The 21723-nt window shown below is 44.4% G+C and overlaps 1 protein-coding gene and 1 long non-coding RNA gene across 5 annotated transcripts in view; one reads left to right on the plus strand and one right to left on the minus strand.

Annotated features, from left to right (window-relative positions):
* ARFGAP1 (ARF GTPase activating protein 1) overlaps positions 1–11184 on the minus strand; it is a 210944-nt gene extending 199760 nt beyond the window's left edge. For 2 of the 4 annotated variants that reach the window (XM_086932821.1, XM_086932820.1), the window contains exon 1: positions 11069–11184. The gene's annotated coding sequence lies outside the window, so the exon portion shown is untranslated. The remainder of the gene's footprint in view (positions 1–11068) is intronic. The other 2 variants (XM_086932822.1, XM_086932819.1) reach the window with 2 other exon arrangements.
* Positions 11185–11240: 56 nt separating this feature from the next.
* Positions 11241–21723, plus strand: part of LOC147706335 (uncharacterized) — a 150291-nt gene continuing 139808 nt past the window's right edge. Inside the window, exon 1 of the long non-coding RNA XR_015297631.1 lies at positions 11241–11375. This is a non-coding gene — a long non-coding RNA (uncharacterized LOC147706335). The remainder of the gene's footprint in view (positions 11376–21723) is intronic.

Genomic DNA, 21723 nt, shown 5'->3' on the forward strand with positions numbered 1-21723 from the left:
ACCTTTAACAGGAAACAGGTGTGGGACAACGTATAGCTCTTCAGAACTGTGCAATTTTTTTTCCTCTTTCACAAATCTAGTGTGCTTTGCTTTTTCTTACATACTAGTTTATTTTTCATATACTATTATCGCACAGCAAAATTTTGCAATCAATCCACCACATTCTTTCTGGGCATCAGGATGTGACTCTTCCATGAAATGGGTCGGATGGAAAGAGTACTTTCAGAACTACATTGCTGCTATTAATGAAGCTAAAAAGATGTCGGCAGAGCAGAAGAGAAGAATTCTCTTACACTTGTTAGGCCCTGTGGGATTGTTAACGTGTAGCCGCAGGCCTACAATACCAGTTGGGGGTGATGTAAATCTATTTTTGGCTGCACTTTTGGATTTCAATAAGACTTTGCACCCAAAGTATGCATTGACATTACCAGGTACATGTTTTTCCAACGTAAGCAGTATAAGGGCGAAGTGGTGGATGATTAAGTAGCTGAGCTCAAAAAGTTAGCCATAGACTGTAAATTTGGGGTAATCCATGATGACTTAACCTCATCGCTGCGGCGCGAATTCCGCCGCAGTACTGAAGATTTCAATCGCGGTGGTGGTCATGACTGCTCCCGGCCGACATCAGCACACGCCCACCGTGACTCATGACGGCCTTTATGACGGCCGGGAGCCGTCATGAGCATGGAAGAGGTTAATCAGAGATCAATTGGTCATGCAAGCATATAATTCTTCAATACAGGAGATGTTGTGGATCAATGGCGATTCACCTTTGAAGAATGTGCTCACTATTGTACGTCTGGTAGATGCGCAACTAACTTAAAACAACCAGAGACACTTCTTGCATATGCAAAGTATTGCAAAGTAAAGAAGAGTGAGGACGGATAATGTTAAGCGCACACGTCCTAGCAATGACAGGAGGGGTTATCGTTGTGGTAGCAAAATCCACCTTGCATACAGTAAATATTGCCCAGAGATTCAGCAGAAATGTAGCAACTGTGGTATAATTGGACATTACGCAATGGTGTGTAGAAAACAAAAGTATCAAGTTAAGTGCATTCATGAGTCTAGAAGCTCCAGTAGTAGTGAAGATGAAAAAGAGTCTTCTAAAGAGGGGAGTTTTTTTAAATGTGCAGGAGAAATGTGTACTTAACATTGAAGATAAGAATAACAAAGGCGAATAGGAATGTAACATTTACGTTGGTGGGGTAAGGATAAACATGTATGCTGATTCTGGATCGCCTTTCACAACAGTTAATGAGGAAGTGTGGAAAAGCAAATTCCTGGAAAGAATAGGAGACTGTTTAATCCCATCGTGTATCAAATTGGAAAACTTCACTGGTGAAAAATTTGACATCCTGGGTTTTAAATGGTTATCCTTTGTCATCAAATGTAGTTGGGTAGATTGGAAAGCTTTGAACAGGACATTGTATTGAAAAGTAATGCTAAGCCTTAAGCCCATAAAATGAGGATGGTATCTATCTTGATAAGAGAAGAAGTGTCTATGGAACTGGAGAAATTGAAGGCGATGGATGTAATTGAACCAGTCGAGGGCTCGGACTCTATTTCTCCAGTAGTTAATGCTCGCCGCAGTAATGGAATTTGTTTATGCGGGGACTTGCGCCACGTTAACAACAACATTCTTATAGACCGTTATCCATTACCCAAGATTAAAGAAATGGTATCCAGTCTCAAGGGGGGGGGGGGGGAGGGAGGGAGGAATAGTGAGTAACATGATGAGAAATAACACAAGTTTTTCAAAATTCTGGAAAAGTATGGTTTGACCGCCGAGTTAAGTAAATGCAAGTGTGCTGAAAGGAGTGTAACTTATTTAGGACACGTGATATGTAAGGATGGTGTAAATCTAAACAGGCCTTAATTAATGCTAATATTGGAATGCCAGCTCCCACCAATAAGGACGAGGTAAGGTCCTTCCTGGTTATGCTGGAGTACTGTGCCAAGTTGATTCCGAATTTTGCTGAGAGGGTGTTCAATATTCGGCAACTGCTTAAGAAACGTACAAAATGTGTTTGGGACCTTTTGTGTGAAGAGGAATTTTGTGATGTCAAAGAATTTTTGGGAAGGTACCAAACTTGAGCAGTTTTGATCCCAACATAAATAGTTACAGCACCGTGGATGCTAGTAATAAAGGTCTTAGGGCGGTTCGCACACAAAAAACTGATAGTGGTACAGAGAACACTATTTTGTTTGCGTATAAGTCTTTAACTCCTACTGAGGAAAGGTATCTGATCATTGGGAAAGAAGCTTTAGAATGTGCCTGAGCACTGGATCATTTTAGGGCTTTGTGTGGGGCAAACCTATTGTGATCAGGAGTAATCATAAGCCACTGGTAAAGTTACTCACTACTGAAGGGAGTACGTCTGCTAGGATTGCAAGATTGTCCATAAGGATGAAGGACTATATTTACAGTACTGAATATGTTCCAGGAAGGGACAATATGATTGCTGATTGTCTCTCTAGGTTGCCTAATCCTTTAGAAGTTTGTGAGGAAGACCCTTGGAATGATTTTAATGTGGCTTTAATCCATGATGCTGGGACACCTGTTATCAAACAGACAGATAGGGTGAATAAACAAAAAGAAGATGGAATATTACAACAAGTTATGAATTACATGTCAAATGGTTGGCCAAAGTAATAATTTATATCTGAAGAATGTAGTCCATATTTGGTGAGGTGAGGACCGAATTATCTGTTGAAAAAGGAATGGTAATGAGAGGTTGCAAAATAATTCCACCAGAGGCTGTACGGAATACTATCCTGGATTTGCCTCATGAGGGTCATTTTGAAGTTGTAAGGACCAAGAGTGTAGTTAAAGAGTCATTTTGGTGGCCTGGTGTGTATAAAGCAGTAAAGAATTTTGTCTGCATGTGTGGAATTTGTGCCATTGCTGGTACAACCCTTAGCACTGTGAGACCTCCTATGAGTGAGGTTTTAATTCCTAAGCAGCCCTGGAAAGTGGTGGCAATTGATCTAGCGAGACCCATTGGGATTGATCAAGGATATGTAATTGTTCTTTTAGATTTGCTCACCAAATGGCCTATTGTAGAGCCAATTAAAAAGGTGTAGATTATTACGGTGTTGAAGTTCTTGGATAAAGTTTTTTGAGCTGAAAGTATTCCTGTTGTACTTTTAAGTGACAACGGAGTTCAGTTTACATACAATGTAGCTAGGGGATATTTTGAAAAAGTTGGAGTGAGGCACAAAACCACAGCTCTCTAGAACCCCAGTGGTAACGGCACAGTTGAGTGGTTCAACTGTGTGACAAAACGATTGTTCAGAGTGCCATTGGTAGAGGAAATTATTGGAAAAAAGCACTTTTCAAGGCTGTGTTGGCATACAGAGTCACCAAAAGTGATGTTACAGGCATGTCCCCTTTTGTTATGATGAGAGGGAGAAATCCAAGGTGCAAGTTTTCCCCTGATTGGTTGTGTGAATCTGGTCACCTAAATTAGTTAGGGGGAGATTGGAGCGTTGACACCACAAAATTAAAGCGCATTATGATACTCGCAACAAAGTTAAGACCTTCAGTATTAAAGTGGTTAATTGGGTTAGAGTCAGAAATCCTGTCAAAGTAATCAAAGGAGAGAGAGTCCGTTTTTCCAACCGCGGAGAGTTAAGGAAATTCTCAGGAATACTGCAAGACTCAAGGATGGCAAAGATTGAAACCTTAAAAGGGTTGCTGTATAGACATTTTCTCAAAGGTGGATTCTGATTATGGAAATGTAACAGATCCTCTTTGGGCTTCAGATATTTGTGAGTTAGCAAATGGTGGACGGAGGGTTGAGGAACCGGAGGTAATGAGTGGTGATGCGCCAAGTACCAGTAACGTTGGGAGTGCTTACAATGGAAGGATTGGTGAGAACTCCAGAAGCAACTTCAGCAGAAAAAGAGAATTACCTGGTTGACTTAAGGATTTTGTGGTTGGGTGATGAAAATTATTATGTCTTTTTTGTTGTTGCTTGAATTCATTTTCCTAGTTATTAACCGCATCATTGCTGCTGCATATTCCCGTGCTGTGCTGCAATTTTCAAAATCCCTTGTTATGTGACAAGGTCAACTCGTCAAACGCACAGCGCAGGTAACACCCATGACGAGTTGACCTGGTCACAAGCATCGAAGGGGTTAATGGGTGGGGGTGTGGTTAGTCATGAAACTTCATTGTAATTTCTCACTGTATCTTTATGTTTTGTTATAGGAAGGGGATGTGTTGTGTCTAGCTATGCTCAGACCGGGAGTGGGTCAGGTGTGTGGCGTGTGTTTCCCTCCCTTAAAGTGTACCCAAAATACTATATGTAAACAGAGAATACCTGTCAAACAGGCAGTAACACTGTAATGTCAAAAGAGGCCCACTGTGAAAGGGGACTGCCTGGCTGTGAAAACAGAAGAGCCCTGCCAAAGTGTCAGCTAACATTTGCCTGCGAAATGAAAGGCCTCTTTGAAGTGTGTCCCAACTGTCATATGAAAAGCCACAGCAGGATGAGACATTTAAGCAAGACTTGACACTTTAATGTCAAAAGGCCCCCTTCCTATATTCTATCAAGTTAAGAGGGATCATCTCTCCCCGTTCAGTCTATTGTTTTGCTCCTGGGAACAAGTTCACTCCACATTCACATTCACTGAAATACTAATAACTGTCTAACAGAAGCATTAGAGCAAAAAATAGATTTGGCTTCTTGGGACTTCAGAGAAGGAAAAGGTGACTTAATATTTCCACAAGAAAAAGTACAAAAATGTAATTTGTAGCGGTTTCCTATTGAGTTAACATTATACTTAATATTTTACCCCAATGCTTTCCTATGGAGCAGCAGGTCTGGCTACAGTGAAAATAGCTTTAGAGACATTTTCACTGGAAGCAAATGTTTAACATTAACCATTTACATGCTCTACCTTTAAAAACCATGTACCCTTCATTAAAGTCCAGTAGGGCTTCAAGGTAATTTAAAAGGAGGGTTTGGGGTAAGTTTGGATTTGAAGCTTAAAACCTGCATGGTGAGGCTACTGGTGGATGACCTATAGTCATGTCTACATTGTCACTATAGAGGATGGCACAATGGGTGCTGTAGTCCACTTGTTGCATTTAGCTTACTGGCCCAGTGTACACCTTGGTACCATATACTAGAGACTTTTAAATAAACCAATCAGGATGAAAAGAGGAGAACAAGCAATTTATCACTGGTTAGCAAGAGTAAAGTGCACATCGTTCTAGAGCCAGAAAAAATAAGCATCAGGAGAAGTGAAGTAAAAAAATCTTGAGTGACCAACACAATCTGAGACGTATCGATTAAACTGATGCTTCTGGTAATGCAATAGGAGTGGTGTTTTGCTAAATTATAAAAATTCATCTCCCATACAATAAGTCAAGCAGAAACAAATTATTCAACCAGCAAATAAGAATTATTAACAATAAAAGAGGCACACAAGTAATTGAGTTTTTCTGTCAGAAGCATTGCATCAAGATACTGTAAGACCAGATCATGGAAACCTGCAGCTATTACAACAAGCCACATTTTGAAACAGTTGGGAGTGGGCTTATTTATCTCAACAGTATGACTTTCATATCAACTTACATTCCTGGGTCCCTCAAAACTGTGACTGACTACCTAATCAGAATGCATCCTAAAAGAGAAGACACTCTACAGAAGATAGGATATTACCATTAAAGAATTTTGTAAACAGAATATTTCTTATTAACTCTTACTAAACTTGTTCAAGAAAACACACAATATTTGAACACAAATGATTGGGCCAAGAGAAGGGAAGACATTCAAAGAGTGGAAGAAATTATTTGTGTTGATAAGAAGCGTTGTGTACCCACTGAGAAAATTTCAAAGAATTATTTTGCAAGCTATGCATGATTACTTGATAGCAAGATATTGTAGGTGCAAGATAACGAAATATGTCACTCTATGCTAGTTTTGGCAGCCCTCAGCTCATCAAAATATTAAAGACTATGAGCCTTATGTACAGCGAATGCACAGGGTAAAAGTTGTTGCAATTTGTTTACAGACTTTTACAGGATGCTTTGGCATTTTGTGAACCAACCTATGTACGAACAAGTTGGGTCAAAAATAACAGAATTGTATTGGGTCCCAATTACACCTACCTCAAGAATATTAATGCGGTAGGTCATACATTGCAATTTACCTCCATCACATGGATGACGTCCTACAGGGATAAGCAGACTGCCAGGTGTGCGATTTTTAAAAAAGTAGCAAAAAAAGCTTTTTTTCTTTTTTCCTTAAAGAGCTCAATTTCCTTAACCCCTTCCATGCTGATGACGAACCCCAGCCGTCATGCACTACGGTGCTCATGACGGCTGGGGTTCGTCACGGCCCGCCCCTGTTCGTGCTGTTTACAGCACACCAGGGGAATCGCGGCCGCATGGAAGGGGTTAAAGGAAACCAACAAGGATTTAAACTTTTTTTTAATTAACATAGGCAGTGGGCCTGTGGAGTAATGCCTACACCTAAAAAAAAGTGTCAATATTCACATACGGGAAGGAATTCCTTGGGGAACCTGTCTCCAATGCAAATTGTTTGCCATCTCCTTTGAGGTATTGGCAACTTTTCACTGGAAAATGCATTTGGATTCCGTAAACACAGCCTCTTCCATTTGGAATGATGTAACCTTGTTACTTATTCACAGTCTGCATTTTGGACATCTTCAAAGGCAATTTTGAAATCACAAAGGTTCTTATTTTCTTAATGTTAGCCTTTGCAACTGCAAAGTAACTTTGTACATAAGCCCAAAAGGTTTTTTTGTGTGGCATATCTGTATAGGATATCTGTATAGGATAGGGAGTGCTCAGTTCAAATATGATCTTCTGCTTTCTATGGAGCTGCCTTGATAGTCCGGGCCTAGATATCAAAAGATCTCTTTGTTGACTGCTAAAATAAGAAAGATGTACTACAATCATGGGTACTGTGAATTAATTAACCAAAGTTGCTCACTTATTTCCCTAATCAAAGAAACCATCCGCAGCTCAAATAGCAACTGCTTTCTTTTCTAGTATAGTTTGATATCATGGTCTTCAAAAGAATAAAGTATCAGACAGAAGAGTTCAATATGTGTCCAAGTTCTGGGCTCAGTTGTGCAATAATCAGTCAATATTTAAAGGGCTTTGTTACATGGATGTCATTAAATGACAAGAGGTCAAACTGAGCATCTCAACAAAACATGAGACTAACACCTATGTTGCTTTGTTAATTCCTTATAATCTAACTTGAAACATTTACAGACAAACACTAAATCGGAGTATATTCATGCATTTTTCCAAAGAATACAGTCCCCTTTTGCCAAGTAGGGATACCATCCTCGTATATGTCTTTTAAAACCAACCACAGACATAACAATTTCAGTCTTTGAAGGAGACCAATAGGAACCACCTTTCCAATTTGAATATTGGTCAGGAAGGCACAAAAGACAGGCTCTCCAGTATAATGCCGAAACTAGCTTATTGTTGTCATCCAAACACTTATTTAAGATTTGTAGGTGTAAGTTTTTTTATATGGTTTTAGGACCTTTTCACCATAGAGCAAACCTCACCCCTTGCCTGAGGTTACCTTCCACGTTGTGAACTCATCATTTTCATGTCTCTGTCTTCAAACCCATACAGCCACCTTACTTGAAATAGGCATATCGGCCTACTAAACCTATCCCTATAGATGGTCATTTAGGAGTTCATTGCTAAATAAATTTGTGATTAGTATATTTTCAATGAAAGAAATTCTACATTTCAAAGATTCTGAAGGATATTAGCTCGTAGGAGCCAAGCCCTCTGGTCATGTTTTGTACCTTTTTAAGAAACTCAATTTTCAACGTCCTGATAAACCAGATCTTTTTGAGGGGAACAGTTGTAAGAAATTTCAGACACTGGGGCAAGACCAACCAGCCAAGAAACTGGCCACACATTAGCCCAGCTTTCGCACAATAGTTGCCACGACCATCATATTCAGTCATTTCAGTGATTTAGAATCTCCTGCAGTCACTGCAATTGACATTCTCAATCTAAAAAAAAAACATTGGGTCGAATTTGCTGTGTAGACAATTGCAGAAACTAAAGCATTAATGACCAAGCCACAGTGACCACAAGCAGACTGCACCAAAACACTACAATAACTTTTTCCCATCTAAGGATTGCACGATAGGTCTTCTATTTCCTCCCAAAGTAATTTTTGAATTTGATATGTGTGTAGCCTGCATATTAAACTCCCAGTGACAAGTGGGAAACTTTGTACTTGTACTAAGCTCTGAAATCATGTAACCTGCCCATTGTTGAAAGTGCTTCTCAATGAATCACTTTAACGGGCAAATATCCTAACTCCTGGGTAATACTGCACCACCCAACTGCAGTAACGTGATAAGAATGCTGCTCTGGGATTTACTACAAAACTGTAAATGAGATCTGTACTTGAATTGACTAGTCTGCAAAAAAAAAAAACAATGATTTTGTATGAATGTATATGCAAAACTATTTCTTCTGCTGTGATTTGTTAACTTAAACAACGGCTAGGGCGCTGGGAAACCCTTTGTGGGTAACTGTACCACTTTATAAGACTATAAAATAAGATAATAAGAATCCTGCAGTGCATATAAATGGGGAAATAATACCAGACTGTCTCAATTGTGACAAGGGAAGGGAATAAATACCCTGGCTTGCTGCTGGTAGGAAGTGGCTGATTATCGTGAATCTTGAGCGTTTCTTTTTAAATCCTATCGACTCAGAAGGTACAAGTAAAAAAAACTTACATAAGGCCCTATACATAGTTTACAGTAAAGCCAGATATGAAACAGAGGTACAGAAATCTTCTGTCGCTAGATATATGATGATCCAGAATACCTCCCACTTACCATCTAGCTATCTTTTAAAACTGAATATATCTCTTTGTCCCGCAGTTTTTTTCCTGCATGGATTCACAACGCGGTCGTTGTAACGACCTCATTGTGATTCCATGCGAGAAAATAGTTTTGTCATGAACGTTGCTTACCTTTAAAACCTATTGGCCGTTGGGAGAGAGGTTTGCTCTTTCAATTAAGGGCCGACACAATAATATTTCTGCTCAGTTTCCCTCTGGGGTACAATTCTAACCTTGATCATCTGCCATGCCCTTGTAATGAAAAATGTAATCAATCAATCAATGTTGCCTTTTTTATTTTTTTGCAACTTTTATTTTAAATACACTAAATGGTTTTTTATTCCATTTTTTAAGACCTTACCTTCGATTAATTACAAGGCAGCCTATAGGAATATTATCACTTTGGAAGATAAAGAGCTAACCTTCCACATAGGTTCCTTCTTGATAGCTGCAGTATGTGCTCGTAATTCAATGTGCACTCTCTGAAGCCTGTATTTGTTAACTTTACATTTTATATTGTATTCTTAATTTTTTTTTTTACCTGTACCGAAATCTCTGATGGATTTGTCTGATGCTTGATTGGAAATTATTCCTTTCTTTTCTGATACGCTTTATTTTTAATTGCTCCCCCTCTTATCTGACCTAGGTATCATTGTTATATGCTGCTATTTTGACTTGTGCTGTTATGGATAGAATATATATATATATATATATATATATATATATATATATATATCATTTTTTTTTTATTGCTCCCTCTCTTATCTGACATAGGTATTATTGTTATATGCTGCTATTTTGACTTGTGCTGTTACGGATATATATATATATATATATATATATATATATATGTATCTGAATAAATATTTTGGATTGATTGATAAGGTATTACCAAAAGCCACACTTACAATGTTAGCAATAACGTGCATTTGTTTAAATGAGCAGAGTGAGGTGTAGTTTTTTTTTAACTCATCATCAGTGACAGCAGAGAACACTGTACAACCCAAGTGCATTAGGCCCTTGAACAACTATTTGTAATTTGAAAAAGATACAAATGCTTTATATAAATAACGCCAGCCATACGATTGATTAACATATTTCGCATACATTAAGGCTTTAAATATTTAATAGTGCTTAGTTTTATTTGCACTGTTATCATAAAATATACTGTCTACGCATATGTGTAATGACATATCACTGAAGGAACAATTATTTTCAATCAGGGTATACATGAAATAGGTTTGCAATGACATGTTTCTGGTCAACTACTAAAATATAACGTTACACATGCATATTTTCTTAATCCACCTTTCGGTGGACATACCTGCTATTAAGAATGCGCCCTTTAGTGTCTCCTTCATGTAAAATCCCGTTACTCAATAAAACGTATCTCGCTTGGTGCAGTTGTGGCTCATTCCATTTGATACCCTACCTCAGTAGCCGGGCTTTACTAGCCGTAACGTTCAGTGTACCTTAAACTATTATAGCGGACTTCAAAACCTCCCTAGCCTAAAGCTTCAGTTCCTGGCTACTTGTTTTTCATTGCCCAATCCCTCTTCCCCATGCTATATGCAAGTGCCCTCTTACAAGGTGCAACTGCCCTGGTTCGCACCTGACATTACAGGTGAAGGCTAAGCCGGTCTTGGTCAGTCAGCAAACCTGTCCAATACACATTTACGGCCCATTCAAACCCGAAAAAAGTGTTCGTGCCATAGAGAACAAGAACACAGGTGTAACGTAAACAGAAGGCAAGCTTTGTTTTTTTTTATTCTATCTAAATTCTCAACTCGGTGCCACCAATATGTCCCTGGCTTATAAATACCGGTGCACTCTACTTAATATCCCATTCCTTCACCATGATATTCGATACCCCCTCTAACACCCCGAGCCCATTTTCTCCGCCTCAAACCCCCTATCAGTAATCGCCATCCACAGGTAACCCTTGTACAGATATATTCTCCCAAAAAGGCGTACATCCACAGCATTAAACAGTACACATGGAATGACAGGGAGCAGGTTGAGGGCTACGCATCTCCAAGTACCCCCATTTTAGCAAACATCCATCCTTGTAATGGGTCCCTCCCCCTCATCCCCTTTAAGCTCCCCCATCATCTCACTTCTCGCCCACCATCTCATCGCCAGGTTCCCTGGCTCCCCTTCAAGCCTGAACCCATCCGCGCCGCCCCCCTCACCTGCCGCGCCTGTCTGGCTCCGCTCGGTGTTGCCGGTGTTCTCTGCGGATCTTCAGACAGCGGCCATGTTGCGCTACGTTGCAGTGCGCGAAGGACTGTGGGAGATGAGGGGGACGTAGACGTTAACCCGCGGCTCGCCGGAGACTGCAGGCGCGAGCCTGGACGTGGCGAGGGAGATTACCGGAAGAGGCTGGTGACAGGAGGAACGGCTGAGACCCTGGAGTGAGGGGGAGGGCTGGACCCAGGGCTCTCTCTTGTTGGGGGAGCGGAGGATGGGAGGTTTAAATTCAGAGATGAATAAACGAAGGTGAGGCTAGGTAGGGGAGGACGTATTGTGAAAAGTATGCTATTACTAAGCCTGAAAGCAGAAGTAAACACACAGGTCCTACTGTGTGTATCATTTTTGGAATGCGTTGTAAAGCTTGTGCTTTATTAAAGTAGTTCTCTGCACTTACATTCTTAAACTGAGAGTTACCTTTGCAATCACAATATTATTTCCAGTTTCTTGCTGTTTTCAATAAACATCGAAGAGATGGATATCATTACAGTTTACAGAGTTGACTTTTATTCTGTATTTTTTTTTTTAATTTAATGGAGCCACTGGCTATTTTTTCATAGTGACGGTTCAATCTTAGCTTCTCTTTTAGGTGTGTATAAGTTCAAATTATTTGCAGATGATAGATATATATATATATATATATATAATTATTTAGCAGCAAGGTAAGCGAATGTCCAGAAAACGTTGGATAGGATTAATGAGTTTAAATATGTGTAAAATTCCTGTAATGAAGACTTGACTCAGGAAGCTTAGATCTTCTTACGTTTATTCCATAAGAAATCCCATCCAAGATCAGTATGCAGACACCAGCAGTTGATCAGAGTACTGATCTTACTTACATTCAAAAATACACAAACCCAGAATGTCATGACATCACCCTGTTACATCTTTAACATTCTGTCCATGACACAAATACATTGTACATAAGTCATAGAAGGAATAGGAGGAACACCACAATCTGTTGGTGGGTTGAAGATCAACCATTGGAGATCCTTTTGTTTAATGCTCTAAGGGCCCGATGTAGGTCACCAAATACCGGTCGGTAACGGCCGAATTCGTCCGTTACCGACCGGTATTTGGTGATTGAGATGTAGGGGGCATTATTTTACAGAATCAGTAAATTTACCAAATAGGTAAATTTACTGATTCTGTAAAATACCGAATCAGTAATTTTACCGATTCAGTAACTCCCAGATGTAGGTAGCACTGTTTACAGAATTCTGTATTTTTCCACCCAATCTAATTGGGAATTCAGGTGTACATGCACATCTGTGCATGTACACCTGTGCCATGTGACACACACACATGCAAAAACCACAGGCGATGGACAGAATGCAGAACAATGTCATACATTCACCCCAGTACAGAGATCTGGGCCTAAATTCATCGTTTTTTTGCACACCACCCCACTTCAGACATGGCCATATGCCAGAGGTCTTCAATCTGTGGTGCCAAGTGTGGGAGGGTATACTCAGACGTGAGTCCCTAGCTCATTGCACCATCAGGATTCAAGCAAGCCGGGCCGACGACGGCTGAAATGCCAGAAACCGGTCCCCGGAAGCCTGTCTCCTTCCCAGTATAAGAATTGGCTTGGTAGTTTGGTTTGCCCTGTTCCCATCGTGCACTGGGACAGGAACAGACTAATTTGCATATAGCCAGGTTCTGAGCTGGGATGGTGCAGTGAGCTAAAAAACGGTGATGGATCAAGCCCTGATCTCTTGACTGGGTAGGAGTATTCTGCATCATTCAGAAACTCTGTCCATCACCTTTTCCAAAATTGATTTTATCCACATTAAGTGTGGGAGGGTATACTCAGACGTGAGTCCCTAGCTCATTGCACCATCAGGATTCAAGCAAGCCGGGCCGACGACGGCTGAAATGCCAGAAACCGGTCCCCGGAAGCTTGTCTCCTTCCCAGTATAAGAAGTGGCTTGGTAGTTTGGTTTGCCTTGTTCCCATCATGCACTGGGACAGGAACAGACTAATTTGCATATAGCCAGGTTCTGAGCTGGGATGGTGCAGTGAGCTAAAAAACGGTGATGGATCAAGCCCTGATCTCTTGACTGGGTAGGAGTATTCTGCATCATTCAGAAACTCTGTCCATCACATTTTCCAAAATTGATTTTATCCACACTAAGTGTGGGAGGGTATACTCAGACGTGAGTCCCTAGCTCATTGCACCATCAGGATTCAAGCAAGCCGGGCCGACGACGGCTGAAATGCCAGAAACCGGTCCCCGGAAGCTTGTCTCCTTCCCAGTATAAGAAGTGGCTTGGTAGTTTGGTTTGCCCTGTTCCCATCATGCACTGGGACAGGAACAGACTAATTTGCATATAGCCAGGTTCTGAGCTGGGATGGTGCAGTGAGCTAAAAAACGGTGATGGATCAAGCCCTGATCTCTTGACTGGGTAGGAGTATTCTGCATCATTCAGAAACTCTGTCCATCACCTTTTCCAAAATTGATTTTATCCACACTAAGTGTGGGAGGGTATACTCAGACGTGAGTCCCTAGCTCATTGCACCATCAGGATTCAAGCAAGCCGGGCCGACGACGGCTGAAATGCCAGAAACCGGTCCCCGGAAGCTTGTCTCCTTCCCAGTATAAGAATTGGCTTGGTAGTTTGGTTTGCCCTGTTCCCATCATGCACTGGGACAGGAACAGACTAATTTGCATATAGCCAGGTTCTGAGCTGGGATGGTGCAGTGAGCTAAAAAACAGTGATGGATCAAGCCCTGATCTCTTGACTGGGTAGGAGTATTCTGCATCATTCAGAAACTCTGTCCATCACCTTTTCCAAAATTGATTTTATCCACACTAAGTGTGGGAGGGTATACTCAGACGTGAGTCCCTAGCTCATTGCACCATCAGGATTCAAGCAAGCCGGGCCGACGACGGCTGAAATGACAGAAACCGGTCCCCGGAAGCTTGTCTCCTTCCCAGTATAAGAATTGGCTTGGTAGTTTGGTTTGCCCTGTTCCCATCATGCACTGGGACAGGAACAGACTAATTTGCATATAGCCAGGTTCTGAGCTGGGATGGTGCAGTGAGCTAAAAAACGGTGATGGATCAAGCCCTGATCTCTTGACTGGGTAGGAGTATTCTGCATCATTCAGAAACTCTGTCCATCACCTTTTCACCCCGAGTGGGGTGGGTATGCTCAGACGTGAGTCCCATGCACTCCACACCACTGGATTCAAGCAAGCCGGGCAGACGACGGCTGGAATGCCAGAAACCGGTCCTCGGAAGCTTGTTTCCGGTCCAGGGAAGACATGGCCTGGCAGTTCGGGCTGGACTGTTCCCATGAAGCACAGGGTCAGACTGATTTGCATATAGCCATGTCTGAACTGGGGTGGCAGAGTGGGATAAAGAACTGTGATGGCTTAAACCCAGATCTTTTGACTGGGTGTGAGTGTTTGATGGATTCAGATGCACCGTCCATCACCACCCCCTTTTGTACCGCTTTTGGCCGCCATGAGTGTGGCAGGGTATGCTCTGACGTGAGTCCCTTGCTCACTTTGCCACTGGATTCAAGCAAGCCGAGCTGAAGACGGTTGGAATGTCAGAAACCGGTCCTCGGAAGCTTGTTTCCGGTCCAGGGAAGACATGGCTTGGCAGTTCGGGCTTGACTTCTCCCATGAGGCACAGGGTCAGACTTATTTGCATATAGCCATGTCTGAACTGGGGTGGCAGAGTGGGCTAAGGAACGGTGATGGATTAAACCCAGATCTTTTGACTGGGTGTGAGTGTTTGATTGATTCAGATGCTCCGTCCATCACCACCCCCTTTTGTACCATGTGACATACAGACATGCCCTTAGGGCATGTATGTGTGCCACATGTCACACAAGCCTGTACTTGGGGTGCTAGAGGGTGTCAAAGTGACACCCCCTGCACCCTTGCAGGATTCGGTATTTATTTACCGAATCGGTATTTCCCATTGATTCCTATGAGCTTCAAGGCCCATAGGACTCAATGGGCAATACCGATTCGGTATTTACCGAATCGGTAAATACCGAATCCTACCGAATCGGTAATTCTAAAATAAGAATTACCTACATCTGCCTACTTCCGATTTACCGACTCTTAAATACCGAATCGGTATGATTCGGTATTTAAGAGTCGGTAAATCGGATTTACCTACATCGGGCCCTGAGTTTGGATCTTATTATTCACAGCAGGGACTCGTTTTCTCCAATGTATCCAATTAGGTATTGTGGTATTTATGTCACTGCTTAATCTTGTCTAACATACCCCTCGTATTCCAGCTCACATGTATCTGGTCTGGAAAGTGCACTGGTAGGTCTGTCGCCATTGTTGTATATGAGAGTGATGTGGTATATTCACGAGACCGAGAAAGTGTGATCCTAGGTGTCATGGGGGAGGCAAGATCCACGATGACGTCCAGGAGTGCTCGCAACTCTGCGCAGAATTAATGGACACAGACACTCCAGTACACGTGTCGGCCGGAAGTCACGAGCAACCTCGGCCCCTTAATTTAAGCTTTCTGGCCACGCCTGGCCAGAGGGTGATACATTGTGTGTTGGTGCTTCCAGGGTCTCGTCCACAGCGAACAATAAGCTAGACCGCTACATCCCATGGACTGGGCTCAGAGGCCCTAGCACAAAGCGAACAAAATCATTTTTGGGGTATAAGTATTACACCTGAAACCCCGAACTTTAGATTACTTCTGGGCTCAAAAGGAATCTTTGCCAAGGAGAAGAGCTGAAAAGCTGTAAGGAGGAGTACTGCCCCTTTGTTGTGTGCATGCATTTGCTGTTTATACCAAGGAAAGGACAAAGAGTGACACTTTGCTTTGAACCTGCTTGAAGAAGATCTCCAAGGGCGTGTGTGTGCTGGCCTCCTGTTCTGACGTTTCAGGGACACAAATACTTCACTCCCAGCTCCCTGATCTCTGCTGTTGAGAGTACTGACATGCCAGGAGGTGCCTGTTCCAGTTCTGGGCCTCTGGAGGTTGTGCTTGCTGCTGGGAGCTGGAAGAAAACTAAAGAACTGAAGAAATCGACGCATCACCCTTCCTGTGGCTGTTTTTCCGATGCAGCACCACTGTGCGAGAAGAACCTCTACGCATCGCTAACGAACCGATGCAGCAAGGGATCAAGGCGGAAGAAACCAAAAGCAGCGCCTCTCGCTGCCGCCGCATCGATCACCGCCACATCGCGGATTCCCACGTATCGTACCTGTGTGGCAAGTTTTCCCAATGCACCACCTGTGGACCAGAACCATCTTGTAGTCGACGCATCACTTCCCCCTACAGACCGGGTTGGACGCATCACTTCTCGTGGGTGCAGCAGAACTGTTGCATCGTCTCCCCACGGTCTCAGGAACTGACGCATCTCTTTTGTTTCTCGACGATTGCCATCTCTACGGCTGTTTGGCCTTGTGAATTTTTATGCATTTACAGGTACTTTGTGAGAAATCACATCCATAATTTTCTATGGACCAAGTTGTTTGAAACCTTTGAAAAGTCATATTCCTACTACATGTATGTTAGATTTTTGTTGCTTTGGTCTTGTTGAATTTAGATAAAGATACTTTATTTTTCTAAACTGGTGTGGTGTCCAATTGTGGTGTTATCACTGTACTGTGTGTTTTGTGTACAAATGCTTTACACATTGCCTTTGGGGGAAGTCTGTCTGCTTATGCCTAGCTACCCAGGGGGTGAGCAGTGGTTATCTAAAGTGTGTATCCCCCTTACCCTGACTAGAAGCAAGAGTCCCTATTTGGACAAAGGTACCTACCTCTGCCAACTAGAGCCCCACATTTCTTACATGCCTCCAAACTAAGCACTGCAGTTACCCGCATCTAGCAGTGAGGAGACTCATTTGTCCCACAAGAAACACTTTGTGGGGGGGGGGGAGCTTGCTGGCGTCCATGAAAGACGTGTGAGCATTGAACTCCTCGCCTGAGCCCCGATAAAATCCGTCAAACTTATCCTTATGGCGCCCAACTAGTCCTAAAAGTTGGTGTGAACTTCCAGACTACACTCCAGTGCAGTTGGAGACCTTTTTTCCGCTGTAAAACGTGCTGGTGGAGCGTTGCTGGTGCGAGGAGTTCGCTGGGACGGACCAGGCCGACATCCACGGACTTTCCTGCAGTGACGCCCGGGCTGCGTCACGCTAGGTGCGGCGTGGTGCACTGAGGAAGGACCGTCGGAGCGGACTTGCCGCCGGACACGAATAGCTACGCATCGCTGGTGCGACCCATCCTTCAGAGGAAGTGGAGCAGCTTCGCGACCGAGTTGGTGGCGGACTAGGTGACCTGCACGGTATCGCTGACAGCGGCGCTGACCACGCGGGACGGTGATCGGATGCTGGCCTTATTTGGGGGAGACAACCTGTTACCACGCTGCCTACAGACTAGCGCCGAGTAGCGAGTGTGGCACGGTGCAGGAAGGCGGTGGCCCTTGATACGGTCATTGGACGGTGTGGTGGAGAAAGAGTGCTTTTACAGTGAAACTGCTGTGCGGCTTCTGGTCGGGCCCGCACTTGCTCGATTGTCCCGCGCCCGGCCGCCATTTTGGGCCCTTATCTTGCTGCGCAACGAACTGCTACTTGGAACTTATCGACCGCATAGGTCTGTTCGCCACCACTGGTTCGCCCTTGCTGTACACTGTAGTCGGCTGTGCTGTGGACATTGATGACTAGCAGGACCAACATGGGGAAAGGCGACAGGACACAAGCCAAGCTGTCGTTTGATCAGCGTAAGGCAAAGGGGCCTGAAGTAACGGCCCCGGAGGCATCGCCGCGAAGCGCTGCCCCAGACGGCTCATTGTGTGCGGATATCCGTGAAATGTTGGTTTCGATGGAAAAGGGTCTCCAGGAAAGCATGGCATCGATTGGTACTAAGCTTGATGCCCTGACGTATCGCATGGATCGCATGTCGGAACGTGTCGACAAGCATGCAGAACGTCTCGACATGGCGGAGAGACGTCTGACGGAGGCGGAGGAGGCACAATCGGACTGGGATAAAGATCGCAAACAGTTTGGCAGACTCCTGCAGGTCATTCAGGACAAGACTGAGGACTTGGAGGCACGTTCTCGGCGCTCCAACGTTCGAATCACCGGGGTTGCGGAGACCACCCAGACTGGCAAAATGGAGCTGTTTGTTGAGAAATTACTGCGTGCACTTCTAGGAGATGACGTCTTTTCCCCTATGTTCATAGTGGAAAGAGCCCATCGCACTTTGGGGCCGAAGCCACAGCCGGGAGCGCCTGCACGGCCAATTATAGCGAAACTGCTGAACTATCGCGACAGGGATCTAGCGCTACGTTTGGCCAGAGAAAAAGGGGACCTACAATACGAGGGCATGAACATTTCACTATACCCGGACTTCACGGCAAAAGTGCAGGAGGAGAGGAAACGTTTTGCCCCGTACAAAAAACAGCTGCGGGATCTCGGGCTCGACTATGCCATGATGTACCCCGCGAAACTTCGAATCAACAGACAGGGGCACTTCATTTCTTCACTGATCCCAAGGAGCTGCAAAAGTCGCTGAAGGAGTGGGCTAAAGAGCGACGGAATAGTCCAAGAAGTCAACGGGAGGACACTGCTACCTCATCACACATGGAGGATCAGGAGTGAGTGTAAAGGCCATGCTGGATCGCGCCAGTTGGTTCACAGGGGTGAGATGTCCCTCTGCGGGAGAATTGGACTCTTCGTAGGGTTCCCTCGCTGAAACAGTGTTGTACAACGGACATTGGAGCACGAAGGGTGTAAGCGAGCCCACTGAGAAACAATTACTGGGTGAGACCTTTCTGGTTTATATATGAACTGGTCTGAATATATGACTTTGTGACTCTTCCCATGCAGTTGGTGCCGGGTTATGAGGTGGGGGGCACAATCTCCTGGTATTTATCCCTCTCGCCCACATGACCGAGCTGTGGGCCACGTTGTCGCTGCAATTGCGGTGCAGCCCTCCTCCCTCTTTGGGTCTCCTGGCTCTCCCCCGTTGCACCTTTCAATTATCAGCTTGTGGTTGACTGGTGCAGCGTTTTGCTCGGCGCATGGTGGAGGAGTGAACCCCCCTATGGCGGGGGACTGCTACTCACCTGATATGCTGGTTATAGCCTACACGTGTGGGAGTTAACCTATCTGACAGTATGGCAAGGTCTAAAATGGGCGCCGATTGCTAGTAGGGGGCAGGGTGGAGGAGTATCTCAGCATTGCAGTAACGGACTCGTACTTAACTGTTGTTTGGCTGGGAACCTCTGCCCCTGCGCTTTCGGCCTCAGGCTCTGACTAGAGTCACTTAAGGGATTGTTGGGTTGTTTTGTTGTGAGGGGGGATGAGGGGTGGTAGTGGGGTCTGTCTGACCTGGATGGGGGTGGTCGGCTGTGGGTGGGGGGATGGGTGTTACTGTCTGATCAGGTTGGGTATGTTCAGCTGGAGCAGTTGGGATGTTTTGTTGCCCGCTACAAGTATATGTCTAGGATCCAATGTGCAGGAGATTACCAAACAGATTGTGTTGGGATGGCAGATGCTGAGGTCTTAGGGTTGGATGGTAGCCCCAACTCTCTGAGGGTGTTGACCTGGAATGTAAGGGGGTTGAACGACTATCGCAAACTCCGGAAGGTGCTGAGCTATTTACACAGACACCGCATTGATCTTGCTCTCCTGCAAGAAACGCACCTTCCCCTCACTAGTAAAATGTTGACTGCCAGAGGCCTGGGGGGTAATTGTGCTGCAGCGGGCTTTACTACTCACTCCAGGGGAGTGGTTACGTGGGCTAACCCCAAATCACAGCTGGCGTTGTCACAGATGGTCGTTGACCCGGAGGGACGTTACCTCCTTACACGCTGTATGGGGAAGGGTCATGATTTAGTGGTTGTGAATGTCTATGGTCCCAACTATGACACCCCTGAATTTTACTCCTCTCTTGCAGACATGTGCAGACAGTATGTTGGTTCAAGATTGTTATGGGGGGGTGATTTAAATTTTGTGTTAAATCCGGAACTGGATAGGTCGGCTGGCACGGCTCGCTGTCCAGCGGCATCGGCTTTGCTTATGCAGACTGAATTGATAAAGCTAGACATGGTAGATATATGGCGTCATAGACACCCAGGGAGGGGAGGGTACACACATTACTCGGCTTACTATGATATACATACGAGGATTGATTATTGGTTTGCATCTCACTCCCTTCTCAATTCGGTGAAGGGATGTGTGATACTGCCCCGCACTTTGTCGGACCACTCGCCATTACTGCTACTTCTGGACGCCCCGGCTAGGAGAATTCCCCCATTCACCTGAGGTTTCCCCCATATTTACTGTTGGACGAGGTCTTCAGAGGGGAGTTAGCAGAGGACATAGACACATTTTTTGAGACCAATGTGGGGTCGGTGGATAGTGTTCAAACGGTGTGGGACACATTTAAAGTGTACATTCGGGGCATGACGATGGCTAAACATTCTGGTCTGCTCAGAGCTATTCGGCAACAGCTGAAACACCTAGAGACGCAATTATCTGAGCTGGAACGACAATCCAGACGTGCATCAAATACTGACACTGAAGAACAGATCAAAAAACTGATTATAGAATTTAACGAGGAAGCTGATAGAGAGGTTCAGCACATGGGGAAATATGCCATGGCACGCACCTACGGGGAGAGGGATCGATCTGGTTCGCTGCTGGCTAGACTAATGCGCAACAGCAGGCGGCCGCTGGTGGTTGAGGAGTTGATTACATCCAAAGGGGAGGTGGTCACGGAGGAGGGCGACATTCTTGCAGAATTTCAGGATTACTATACTGGGCTCTATCAGTCACGGTCTGGACAGCTCGAGGAGGAAATTGATGACTATCTTAGTTATATTAATATGCCCTTTCTGTCCAATTTCCAGAGGGAATTTCTCATGATGCCAATACAGAAAGAAGAGATCCTAGAGGCGCTGGAGGGGATGAGATCAGGCAGTGCTCCAGGTGCTGACGGGCTTACGGTGGCCTTGTACAAGGCTTTCCAAGATAAGCTTATTCCGCACTTGATGTCTCTCTTTGATGATATTTGCCAACAGGGTAGTATGCTGAAGTCTATGAGGGAGGCGCATCTTATCACAATACCGAAACCGGGGAAACCCCCCAATGAATGTGGTTCATATCGACCGCTCTCCCTGATAAATGTCGATGCCAAATTGTATGCGAAGGTCTTGGCCGCACGGCTCGCCATACTGGTCCTCGAGCTAGCTGCCCCGGAACAGGCCGGGTTTGTCCCCGCGAGGAACTTGACATATAATATCCGCACAGTACTAGGCACCATACAACACGTGAGGCAGGAAAACAAGGCAGTCGCTATATTCTTAGACATGGAAAAAGCCTTTGATTCTGTTGAATGGCCGTTCATGCTAAGAGTTCTGAGGAAATACGGATTGGGTGAACCTTTCTTACAGATGCTGGGGGCCTTATACTATAAACCGTCGGCAAGGCTGAAACTAGGGAACATGGTCACAGCCCCGATAGCGATAAGTAGAGGTACCAGACAGGGTTGCCCCCTTTCCCCTCTCTTGTATGCACTCGTAGCAGAACCACTGGCATGCGCGATCAGAGAATACCATGGTTTCGAAGGGATCAATTTCCCTACCTACAAG

Source organism: Lissotriton vulgaris, chromosome 7 (genome assembly GCF_964263255.1).
Source record: "Lissotriton vulgaris chromosome 7, aLisVul1.2, whole genome shotgun sequence".
NCBI classification, from domain to species: Eukaryota; Metazoa; Chordata; class Amphibia; order Caudata; family Salamandridae; genus Lissotriton; species Lissotriton vulgaris.